Below are 13139 nucleotides of genomic sequence, written 5' to 3'. Positions count from 1 at the left end.
AAATAATAATGTGAATTTAATATGGGATTGCTGTTTCTGATAGTAAAGACTTAATGAATGGGTTAGCGAGATTTAAAATAGTAAAGCAAATCATGGTGTACTTATGGCCTTTCCTGCCGTAAAACGTATGTGATCACGGTGGAATGACTTTGTTAATAGTGCGAAGCATTGTTTTTTCCAATATTTCTCATTTTTATTAATTTATGTGAAAAAATAAAATGAATCGGCAACTTACACATGGGTATAAATCAAACTTCATTCATACCTACTCAGTTTATTTCTAATGTAAAAGTTTTTTTTTCTGTTATATTTTAGTTTTTATTTTATTTTCCATAAAAATTGGTAAAAAAATCAATCCCGAAAGATTCGGGATTATGTTTATCAATCCCGGGATTCATAGGTATCGAGTATCCCTAGTCTGGAGGTATAATTGGAGCGTATTTTTTTGAAAATGAAAATGGCAATGCAGTTACTGTCATGGAGAACGCTACAGAAACATGATTACTGATTTTTTTCTGGCATGAATTAAATAATTTTGACCTGGACGATATGTGGTTCCAACAAGATGGTGCAACATGCCATAGCTCGTGACAAAATCAACTTATTGAGAGATTATATCAAAAATGTATATCTCTTATTTGTTAACCATTTATATTATGTAAAGTTAAATGTTAATTTACTGTAAGTCGCAAAGATAGGTTATATAATTTACAAAATCTATTACAAAATAGGGTGGCTGCAAAAGATACCTAAAAAATAGCTGTGAAGTTGTCAACACATTCAAAATTGGGCACTGCTATTATTTCCGTTACATTAAAAGTGCTCGTAATTTAGTGCTTATAAAGTTCATAGGCGAAGTTTTATAGCACTAATTTCGTAACATATACTGCGACTTTATTGTAATGAATACAGAAATCGAAAACCATTCTCGATTTTTTATCCTTAACTTTTATTAAAAATTAAGAACTAGAACTTTACTTTGCGTAAGGTTGGTATGTATGTAAAACACTACCTACCTATTCAAATACCTATGTCATTCTTCAAAATAATTTACAACTTATATCTTCAGATATAATAATTATCACCGTTTGACAGCGGCAATAATAGACCTGATCTGTAGGTACTAACATTAAATATATTTGGTATACGGTATACCTACTATCATTGCGAGTACATCCCCTTTTTGTAAAGGTAAAAAGAGTTTTTTGAATTGCGTTCAGTATCACAATTATGTAGGCATTGCCATATTTTGAACAATCGGCTTAAGTTTTTGCTACTCTGAATTCCACTCTGCATTGCATGTTTGGATCCAATGTTCAAACTCGATTAACTTAAAGTAATAATTCGCACTTACAACAGGTTAAGAGTGACTATTTTTGACCAATAATTAACGCGTAGTCGTGTCAGTCACCATAACGATCACTCTACAGCGATGCTACAAGATCAGTTTACATGGTACGGGCTGACATGGAAAGAAGTGCTGGATTCCTAATGAATAATTTATAGTAAATCATTTTTTATTGTTATCTACAGGTGTGTAGATACTATACCTACTAGGCGTGAGAAAAGATCATTCATTTTTTATGATTTTACCGAGGCTTTGACTACGACTCGCTGTCATATCGCCTCTTCTCTTCTAGAAGTGGATCCGCCAATCAGGTCCTCACTCCAATTCTGTTAAAGACTTTACAATTTTGTCAAGCTCTTCCGTCTTACCCACTGCCAGGGCACCTTCAATTCGTCGACAAAAGATCATTCATAATTTAGTTGCTATGGCAAGTAATGTAGGTATAAATAAAAAATGATTCTCAAATAATATGAACAATGATATTTTTAGTTTGCTTAAAACCAGGGCTTGAAATAAACCAGAGAGCAGCTCCGGTTCATGAAATCCTCGAAATTATCGCTCTGTCTCGATAAAAATGAATTAGGTCGGCCATAGAACGAAAATGCTAATTCTAAAATAGATAAATTATGTTAGTATTTTTGGAAAATTATCGAACTCTCCGGTTCGTAAAATTTTCCATTTTGAGCGCTGCATAAAACTTAGCCTTCGACGAAATGTAAGCCGGGTCGCACTCGTCCGACTGCAACACGTCGAGTATGTCGGTGTGATTTTGTTAGTATTCACATTCCCTGCGTATTGTCACACGTCGCTTTTTTCACATATTAGCGTAGATCCAACGTTGATCGCATCGTCGATATTCGCATTAATTTTGAAGGCTCGATCGGTTTCAGCTTAAACAGTAAATGAGTCGCTTAGAATCATAACTCACATATTCCAAAAATCAAGTTTTGAGATAATCGCTAAAAACCAACAGAGCACTATTTTTTGTAATTAGAAGAACAGTATTGAACTCCCTAGAATATTAATGAGTGAGAGAGTCGAATAACTTTTTTTTTTTAAATATATATACCTAATACTCCTAACGTTGCAGACATACAGCATACTATGAGAAATAGAGCTCCCCGATTGGTTAGGAAGGCGTTGGTGACAAAACTCTATTCTTTGAAATATACGACATATTACACCAACAATGAACTTTGTCAACGATTTTTCGGTATATAGATTAATTCATTTAGAATCACTTGGCGTATTTAACTAAAAAACGATAAAATTGCAATATGTGAGTTATGATTCTAAGCGACTCAAATGTGGACGGTAAAAATAATTAGCATGCAAAGGGTGTCATATCTAATAAAGCACTTTTTCTGAGAGGAAATATTTCTCATAATAGCTACGAATACAAATTGATTTTCCGTTATATTGGCTTGCATGCCTTATCATTTATTTATATATTATGCTATATTTCTGTTTAATTGTTATTCATGGCGTAAATGGGCATTTTCGCCAAAGTTTGTACATGTTTGAAATTTGGGTAATATTATTTTTTCACTCAAATTAACCATTTTATATAGCTAGCAGATTCCTTGTTCTATTACTGAATTGGTGATAGCAATTTTTCAGCAAAATATTGATTAATACAATATTTATATCATTTTTTTATGACATTGGGCAAGTTTCCGTTCCGTGACTACGAAACTAAGCTTATAAAACATGAATGAGACACTTTTTATCACTTAAAAGAGCTCTATTAGATTAAAAAAACCATACACTTAAAAATAAAAGTACAAATAGTCAAAAAATATTATTGAATTTTAATTCTTGGGCACATTTCGTTCCACTCCGTTACCCTATGTCTATAATGGCAGAGCATTTTTCCTTTAGTATTAGAAAAAACCAATCATTGTTCGTTCTGCTTTTTTTTTAAAGACAGTAATCACTTTTACTACATTTTATTGGAAAAATATATATGTTTCGTAATTTAATAATCAAATGAAAAATAGTTAACGTTCAACTTTTTTGGGGACATTTTCGGAATGGAACGAAATGGTAACGGAGTGTAATTTGTAAAGCTAAAGTTACATGTTACCATAAAAACAAATTTTTGTTTTATGAAATTTATTTGAATTTTTTGATAGTCAGATATATAATATTCAACGTGCGTCACAATAACAAAACAAATCAAACTTAATCACTAAAATAGACATATTTTATAATAAATTTCACAATACTAGTAAAATATGGTAGGTAATAATTTTGACACACTATACATTACCATAACTTTTATTTGGCATTTATATTATTTGTAACTCAGATAAAAAATATTTTAAAGCAAATTAACAATATATGAAAAAAATTAAATCAGCAAGGGATTCGGACGCGAGTTTCTAGCGCGGCACGGAGTATATAACTTTTACGAAAATAATTACAGTCGAACTCGGTTATTACGATCTTGGACATAGCGAGATCTCGGATGTAATAAGGAAACATTTGTTGACATTTGGTTTATGATTTACGCCATACATTTAATTTATTCACTGTTATAACGAGCAACTTATCGGATATTCCGAGCTAAAATACTATTAATGTGTCGATCGTTTTAAAACATTTCGACCCTAAGCAATAAAATCCGATTGGACAGGATACCGCCGGGTCGGATTACGTTTATGACACTAGTAAAGTGTCTAAGTACCTACCTTATTGGTGTTTCGCCGACAATAATAAAAAAGTATCCACGCATATGGTTGAAAAATCCAAGGTTTGTGAAGTTCGTAGGTACCTACCAGAGTTCATTACAATAAACAACTTCTTTTGTAGTTTATGAATGCCATGCTCGTTTCGGGGATTTTTACGATGGTTTCCAAATTTTTTATTTTCGACTTTTTGTGTAATGTGACATGCTCATTTAAAAATACCTAGTCTCTGATATAACGAGTAACGCTTATAATAAGCAAATTCAGTCGGTCCCATCTTCCTCGTAATAACCAAGTTCGACTGTATGTTGTCTTGAAATTTACTTGTATTCATCAACATAAAATGTAGCTACACAGGTTGATTGTAATCAAGACGTACTTTTCTGACATTTCGCGAATACCTACAGTTCCAGGTATTAAATCTAATAGGGTACACATTTCTGTTAAACGTGACAAAAAAATACTTTTTCATACATATTTATAAATTTCTATGCCTAAAATGTATGGAGAAGTTTTAAAATTTTGGTGGCGTATAACAGAAAGAGTATGACAGAGCCAGTGCTTGTCTCGCAATTATTTCAGTCTGGTGTTTTTTCTTTTCCTTCTGTTGTTTTTGTATCTCTCCATACTTTTATCTGCGCTAGTTTTGCGTATTCAGACATATCACGTACTTTTTTAATCTTTTTTAATCTTTATTATATAGTGAGGTTATTTTCTATATTTTTTAATGAAAATATTTTTGTTTTTCATACGAACAGACAAAATAAAACTTTTATAATCTATGAAGAACTAAACACACAATGTAAACCCAACTTTATGCATTCCATTTCGTTACTTTTACATTCCACATATACGTTACCACCAATATAGTTTCGGAGTGGAAGTAACGGATTCTGTTTTAGAAGTGGTTGAAGCCAAAATTTAGCTTAGTTTTATTGTTAAACCTGCGATATGTTTTATTATATCTGTAGTATGAAAGATAAGCTCCATATATTATATTGTGTAGTATGTGAAATAAAAATATGTGATTTCTTACCTTACAAATCGTGGTAACAGTAGTGGAACTTGTTAAATGACCAACCCAGAAAGCAACCTGTTTCGATAGCGATACCGACACACACCAACAATTTAAATTGTAAATGGCGATCAGTGTTATACAAAAGTGTTGCTACATTAAAAAAATACATATTTATAGTGGAAATTTTTCGCCTTCATGCTAAAATCATGGTAACGGAATGTGGAATTCCACTTTTTCACATATCCTGGGACACACTTTAAACGTGATTTTTTTTCAATATTGGTCAAAATTTACGGAAAAACTGTATATTTTCCAAAAATATATAATGTAAGCTGTTGAAGACACTACGAATTTAATTTTACACACTCAAAATTAATGACGAAATCAGACTTTGTTTATTTGAATTTAGAAGTGGGACATGGTAAAAACACACTACCTTTCGATCTAAATAATCAATTAAAAATATATACAGGTCAGACAGTTGTATTTTACTTATCAAATAAAGTAAATTAATAAATTTGCATGTTAAAAATACATAACATTCCAATATTCTATAATATAATAACTATGAAAAAATCAATCAAAGTCATGGGACAAGCCAAAAATGCAATGTACAAACTTTGGCGAAAATGCCCAAATACATTACCAATGAAACCAGCTTTGGTGATGACATACCTATTGTGTTTCATTTAATCAATTTAAACATGTTAGTACATATTATTAACTACTTATCTACCTACTTTTACAAAATTATAATTAATGTACCAAAGATGTTGAAAAGAACCTTATTATATAGAGATGAACCTAATTGGAGAGAAAATGAGACATGACTTCTGGGAACACTAATTTTCACAGAAACTTTGAAATGGTGAGTAGGTAGGTACTTACCCTATATTTTTGGCAAACAAAAATTATACCTCCATCAAACCGGAACTTGCTTCAGTGATGTGTATAGGAAAATCACAAAAAAACTCCATCTGAAAGAAGATTCAACGTCTTTGGGTTTTAAATACTTTTTTTTAAATAAAAAAATAAATGATTTTTGGCTACACACGAAATAACTACCTACTTACGGTGGTAAAGATTTTCATAAACTAAAATCACCAAAATACCTATTGCAAAGTTAAATCCCTTGAAAACATTTATTTATTATACTGTCTAAAATGACTACAAATATATTTTTTAAATGCTTTTCGCCCCTGATCAATAAACATTTAGATTTTAGAAACATCCGAACGTTTTATGAATTTATATGCTTTCGTAAATCGCGTGATGTCATCTAGCGAAATGAAAATACGAAATGGGTATGTACCTATACACAAATGAAGTTAGCCTTACAGATTTGATCAATAAATAAATATATCAACTAACTTTGATACAAAAAATGTAAAAATCTAGACATGTTGCGCAGGTGGTTGAGAAATTTGGTTTTAAATCTATTCTGTGTGCGAAAGGAAAAGTTAGATAAGTCTAAAATCACAACATACTTTTCAGACCTATGGTAGTCTAACTAAAGAGAATATAAGATTTTTCTTTTTGGCCTGGTCCAGATGGCGTGATTTGACTCGCATGCATTATACATATGTGACTCATTGAAACGTCCACATTCGAGGTGGGAAAACTGGTCGATTTTGAAGACTAGGTATACCTACTTACTACCAGTATAAAAAATACTTAGTATCAAAACTTGTTCCAAAACACTTACTAGTATTTGAAATATCGGCTTCAATTGAATCGCTAAAATACACTGAGCTCGGCTTAAAAAATTGGCTTAAGAAATTTTAAACACATTTCAATTTTATGAGTTGTTTTTATGTTAGGTTATAATATTCTTTTAACACAAAATGAATATACATTTTTTTTTTTTTTTTAACATGTTTTAAGCGGTCATAACAAGCCTGTGCCATCACCTCACCACATTCCCGAGGGAATGTGCCGCTACACAAAATTTATGACATATTGTTCATACATAATATCATATCATTCACTTGCAAAGATTAATAAATTAAAATTAATATACTTGTATTCAAGTGTTATCTCGACCGCGCGCATTTAATATCAATATTATTGAAAGTCTACCAACTAGCGAGCGACTCGCGGCGTTCGAAGAGTTTTTAAGTTTTTTGGAACATGTTTATTGGGCCACACGTACAGAGTATGGGTAGTTTTACCCGAGACTTGAGTACACAAACTGGTGACAGTATTTCCAACTCACATGCACTCGCGGCGAGACACGCGTCATCTGGACAAGATGCATTCAATATGTGATATAGACATTAAATTTTTGGCATAGCTATTCAGACTTTTCAATTTTTCAGGTTTATATCCCGCACAAAGAATTATACCGCAGTTCTCCTCCAACCATTTATCAAAATTACTTCCATACATTAAATTATTAATAGGTAAATAAAATTTAGTTTACTAGCATTTTAATAATTAATCAATTTACGACCCCACAGTCTTTACATATATTTACTTAGTACTTACCTCCTTTATTATAATTAAATTTACTTAGAAACCGACTTATTTTTGACCATAAATAGATAATTCACTTGAAGGCGACGTGCATCAGAATATATGACATGCGTCAATGCACAGAAAGATTAAGTATATTAATAAAACGTTATATTGTACTTTATTGACTCTAAGTTAGATAGGTATCTATTTATGGTGCCTAGGTACATTATATTGAAATCATAAAGGTACAATATTTAATAGTAGGTATCAAAAAACAATAGGATCGTTAAGTAGAGCAAGAGCCAATGACCTATTTCGAGTAGGTACCATCCATCGCCATCTAATTGCCTGACTCATACGAAAAACGTTGATTTAAATGTCTACTCCAATCAGTGCTGCCAATCGTACTTTAATTATAGTATATTATGTACTATAATATCTAAAATTAATTTCTTCGATGTCTTTATTTTAAGACATTTAACTATTTTCCTTTCGATAGTTAATTCGTTTACGATTATTTTCCGACTGCCTTTCTACAAAGCATGCTTACTTTTCACTCTCCTGAATCTCGTACGTCTCTTCTGCTCTTCAAACATTTTTGATTGTTTCCAATCCTGATGTCCTAAAGAGTTTGAATTTACATGCGTCTGTCAATTACCTACGTGGTCGCAGCCATGATTTATTCTGGATCGGAACCGTTTCCTCGTGTCAAGCCTATCAGGCACCATTTGCGAGGGGTGCGAGACTAGTCAATGCGCTCCCCAAAGACGTAGATATTTTCGGTGATGTGATATGTATTTTGTATTCAAAATTTTATTTTTCTGTATAAAATTATACTATGTTTTTTATTATTATATTATTCTATTCTTCTCTCTTGTGAGGGTAATATTTGTTATAATGTAAATCTCATGATGTGAACGTCTTGAATTTTGATTTTTTATGTCGACAACGTTTTGTTTTCTTAAATTAATAAATAAATGTTTAATAAACTATTTCTTATATTCAACGAATAATTCACAAGATTTTGAGAATGAAACATTCCATATATTGAACATACATAACTTGAAAACATCTTAATTGGTTAATGCAACAGTTGGCGCGATACCAGTGGTTATACGGGTTCAAATCCCGTCGAGCTTCGTATTTCTTTCAAATATAATTTTTTCTAGTGCGTACGTATCTGAAATGTTTTCTAGTTAGGTATGTACGTTCAAATAAATAAATATTGGTTCGCGTACTATTAAGTACTATATAAATAAATTAGGTATGTACTGTATTTTATAAATAAATTCAATAATTTATAATTTTCGGACACAAATCTTGGTAGATTACTATAATTTTGAATTTTGGAAAATTGTTACCAGAGAAAATGATGGTCGAATGTTAAAGCTGCCCATCATTTCGGTGGTCTGTATGGACTTTTTAATTTGTGCCGATATTTTTCTTTTGGGAAAACAAAAATGTAGGTACTTCTGATAATGACATGCCGAATATAATGCGTACCTTTTATATTTTTTTGAGAAACACTACTACTTTTTATAAATGTACTATAGTTGTTTGAAAAGAAGATGGCAACACTGACTCCAATCATCACCAAGCTGCCAAGCCTTGCACTCCTTACTTACCATATAAAGATAACGTATCCGACTCGACAAATATAAATGTCCATTCGTGGAATGTCCATGATTAATGTTAATCAATTCATCGTTCTTTGCCATAAATACTACTCCCTGACATATAGCATAGAGATGCATTTGATTATTATGACATAAACATTCATGTCGAGTCCTGGTGATGTCAAATTATAAATTTACTTTCTCCTAGGTATTACAAATTGTAGCTAATGATATCACCATTTTAGGCACTCGTCGTACACAACCAGCGTTTTAAGGCCAAATCAAAGAACTATCTGCAACTCTCTAATATTAAGTTTTATTTCGTATGTACAAATTAAATTAAAGAATTCAAATATAAACTACCTACCTCGAGGTATTACCAAGCGATGCTATCCTCCGTCAGAAACAACTTCATATAAAATGGACCATCAACGACTGGAATCGGGATACGTTTTACATAACGTCACTCAGACCTCGTTACCATTGACATTCGGACTTCATTGCTTGTCTGGTCTATACAATAGTGCTAGTCTGCTTGAATCTTGTAGTCTACCTACTGGAATTGTCTTGATATTTAATAAACACCGTTCTCCGTTACAATTCGTTATTATTGTAAACCGCCCTAATCTACCCTCTTGGACAAGGCACGTCAAAGTGGTCATGAAAGCTTTAACTAATATCTCCAAGAACTAAAAGTTCCCAACAGATTGACACGTAGAAAAGTTTCATGTTAAGTATCTAGGTACTCGTATTTTAATCACTATTTACATTAAATTATAACGACGTCTCGTCTTTATGGATTATATGAGTCAAATATAATAAAATAAATAGATTAGGTATGTCTTATTTAACTAATGACTTGCAAGTTGTTTCCCTTTTTCTATACATATGCATTCTGCCTACATTAACTGTTAAAAATAATATAAAAATTAATTTCATAATCTGCATGCTTTGGTGCAATTTAATGTAGAAACATTCCAACTTTTAACAATACTAATGTCGCCATGTTGCGTTCCAGTCACGGAGGATAGAGCAAGTACATCTAGTAGCATCTCTTGCCAAATAACACCGACATCGGCTACATGTAGATCACTCGCAGTAGCATCGAGCAGGGTGAGAGGGGTTGACTACGACCAAGAATTTTGTCGACAATATTATGCTCTTAATTTCCATTGAATTATATTTCCTTTAATTAACACAATCACTGCTGACCTGTTAATTTTTATTTAATTAACACATTTAAATATCATGTTAACTATATCTAATGGCGAGGTAATGCAAACGCTCCAGTCGTGTTGTTAGTACTAAATGAGTTAATTTTAATCATCAGACCCTTATTGTAAAACAGTAGTAAATTATACTGTTATCATGAAGACATTAGGTACGTAAATTATTATCAAACGAAGTATCGAAAATAATTCACGGATTTATAGAAATAGTACCCATAATTTTGAATACCTCCGAAACATACATGAAAAAAATCCAGAAACAGGTATGAACGTGTGCTACTCGTGGTCTTTCACTTTTCGGGCGAGTGCTTTCGCGTTTAAGCTACGATCTGTCTATGATTCATGAGAATTATTTCTTATAACTACGTTTTTAGTACACTACAGAACGTAAATGTTTTATAAAAAATAAATGGCTAGGGCTGGACGTTGGTTAAAATAATGTAATTTACCTTAAATTGATCGCAATGCCGATCGCCTTCTGTGATTAGAGAAATTTGAAATAGATACTTCAGTTTAAATGTAGTTTCAATTATTACTTAGATGCGAAACCACTCCGTTTAACTTTATTTCAAGGATGTTTTCTAATAAGTATGTTTCTGAGGTATATCAAAATATCGTTGTTTCTATAATATAAAGAATCTGATATTATTTTATATTATTGTAGGTACCTAGTATATTCTTAACTTTTCCACGAGGATTGAATATTTAATTAAAATATACATTTTCTACCTTTTACGTGTACTTCTATAATCCCAAAAATATATTGTGTAAGTATGTAATGAATCAATAAATCAAATGAAATCTCATCAGTCATCACAAATTGAATAGGTAAGTAGTAAATACGCCGTTTTTGTCGTCTAGCAAGAAAATGTGATGAAAAAAATAGAGGTCGTCTCATTTATCATTATTACACTTACTACAGATAAGCCTACGTTCATTTTTTTGTTAGCATACTCACACAAATCTGTATTCCCGCGAAAATTGTAATTTGTTTGTTCACTTCGCTCACATATAATTCATCGCAATAAAATCAACACCAAATGCAATGTTGTTAACCTGTCAATAATTACTGTACACTCATCTTTGAACCTAGCGCGAAGATTTTCGTGGAAAGTCTACTATCATAAAAGCGAATGTGGACGCCATTTGAGGCTCAGTGTAATTCTGTCACTCGTGCCAGATAGAACTCTGTTAGCCACAGGAGTTCTAGATGGCCGGACAAAGTTACTACATTTACAAAAGCTCGATTGCGAAAGCTTTTAGTGCATCGATAAGTGGTCACTTAAAATGCATCAAGTTTCAAACTAGTTTGTGTTGTGATTTAAATTTAAGTGCACCATATTATTGATAAGTCAATAATCATTCAGATTAGGTGCCTTTACAAAGATTTAAATTTCTTATAGCTATTACAATGAGCGTTGATATTTCTTTAAGAAATTATTATGTACAATATTATAATATAACGCGTCTATGTTTATACACTTATATATTATATTACATGAGATCCTTCAATAGCTTCTCGCGATACATTCTCTTGAAGGTATTAATTAAAATAAAACACAATAATATTTAGTATTTACTAGTAAACAGGTACTTACAATATAAAGTATCTATTATCAAGAATAAATAAAATAGAGTAGGTATAGGCACTTTCGTCGTGTATTAATTTGAATAAAATATTAGTTTTGTAATTATTATAAGTGATGATTATTTTCACTCCCTGGATACAATGTTTATTCATTTCACTTCTTTCACTTTGAAAATCAATGACCTAGTAGTTAAAGACGTATTTATAGCCTACAACTTTGCAAAATAAATAATCGTCAGGGTGCTTCAAGGGATGCATGTTCCCAAACTGTATAGTATATACCTGTAAACAAATTGGGAAATTCAACATTTATATTTTTCCGAATGGAAAGTTATACGTCATAATAATTAATTAGCTTGTAGGTGCTATCATTAATAAATTAACACAACTTTATTAACCTTTAGTCAATACACATTACTGCACACTTTAAACATTGAGTCATTAAAAGTTAAATGATAAATTAAATATAATTATGTCATCTTCCGCGAAATTATTGTAATTTGTGTGCTTATTGAAACATAAGATTCAAGATAAGCAATCTTAGTGTCAAGGGTTAAGTTGATAAAATAAATTGCTAAAAATAAGCACGATTGCACACACCGTAGATCATTTAGCTTTGTTTTGTTTTCATTCATACATTATAATGTAAGGCAGTGGTTTCCAAACTTTATGTTACTACGCCTCCCTTTAAAAAAAATCTAATCTTGGCGCCTCTCCCCCTTTATTTCATTAAATAATACAGACACCTTTTTAAATAGTCAACAATGTACTAATACAGAAATGAAAAAAATATAAATAAACAAGTTTTTACTACTTATAATTATTATACCTATTCATTTTTAAATTACTTAATTTGTTTTTCATGTGACGAATGGGCTTGTTTATTAGCACAATCAATTTCAATAGTAGTCAATCCAAATTCATCATTGTTCATTGACAAATGGATTCTATTATGGGCCCCACATCCTGAAGCGGGCCACCAGGCTAGGATCTTTCAACTACATATTTAAAATATTTAATAGTTCTGAAACAAAGTAGCGCCGCAGGCAACTTTTTCACTATTAATAAAATAATGTGAAAAGTGCATTAGCAAACTAACCAAGAACTCAGGAAATAGATTTTTGTTTGCTTCAATATATCTGGCGTAGTAATCATTTAAAAGTGGAGACATGGCGAACTTATTTTTTTTTGTA

General features: G+C 31.5%; 1 protein-coding gene across 1 annotated transcript in view; it reads left to right on the top strand.

Annotated features, from left to right (window-relative positions):
- The first annotated feature begins 11511 nt into the window (after window positions 1-11511).
- LOC147068175 (uncharacterized) overlaps window positions 11512-13139 on the top strand; it is a 55215-nt gene continuing 53587 nt past the window's right edge. Inside the window, exon 1 of the mRNA XM_085952791.1 lies at window positions 11512-11730. The gene's annotated coding sequence lies outside the window, so the exon portion shown is untranslated. The remainder of the gene's footprint in view (window positions 11731-13139) is intronic.

The sequence above is a fragment of the Rhyacophila brunnea genome, unplaced genomic scaffold (genome assembly GCF_057557595.1).
Source record: "Rhyacophila brunnea isolate RB1 unplaced genomic scaffold, BYU_Rbru_1.0 scaffold_3, whole genome shotgun sequence".
Taxonomy (NCBI): domain Eukaryota; kingdom Metazoa; phylum Arthropoda; class Insecta; order Trichoptera; family Rhyacophilidae; genus Rhyacophila; species Rhyacophila brunnea.
This window is presented reverse-complemented; position numbering and strand designations above follow the sequence as displayed.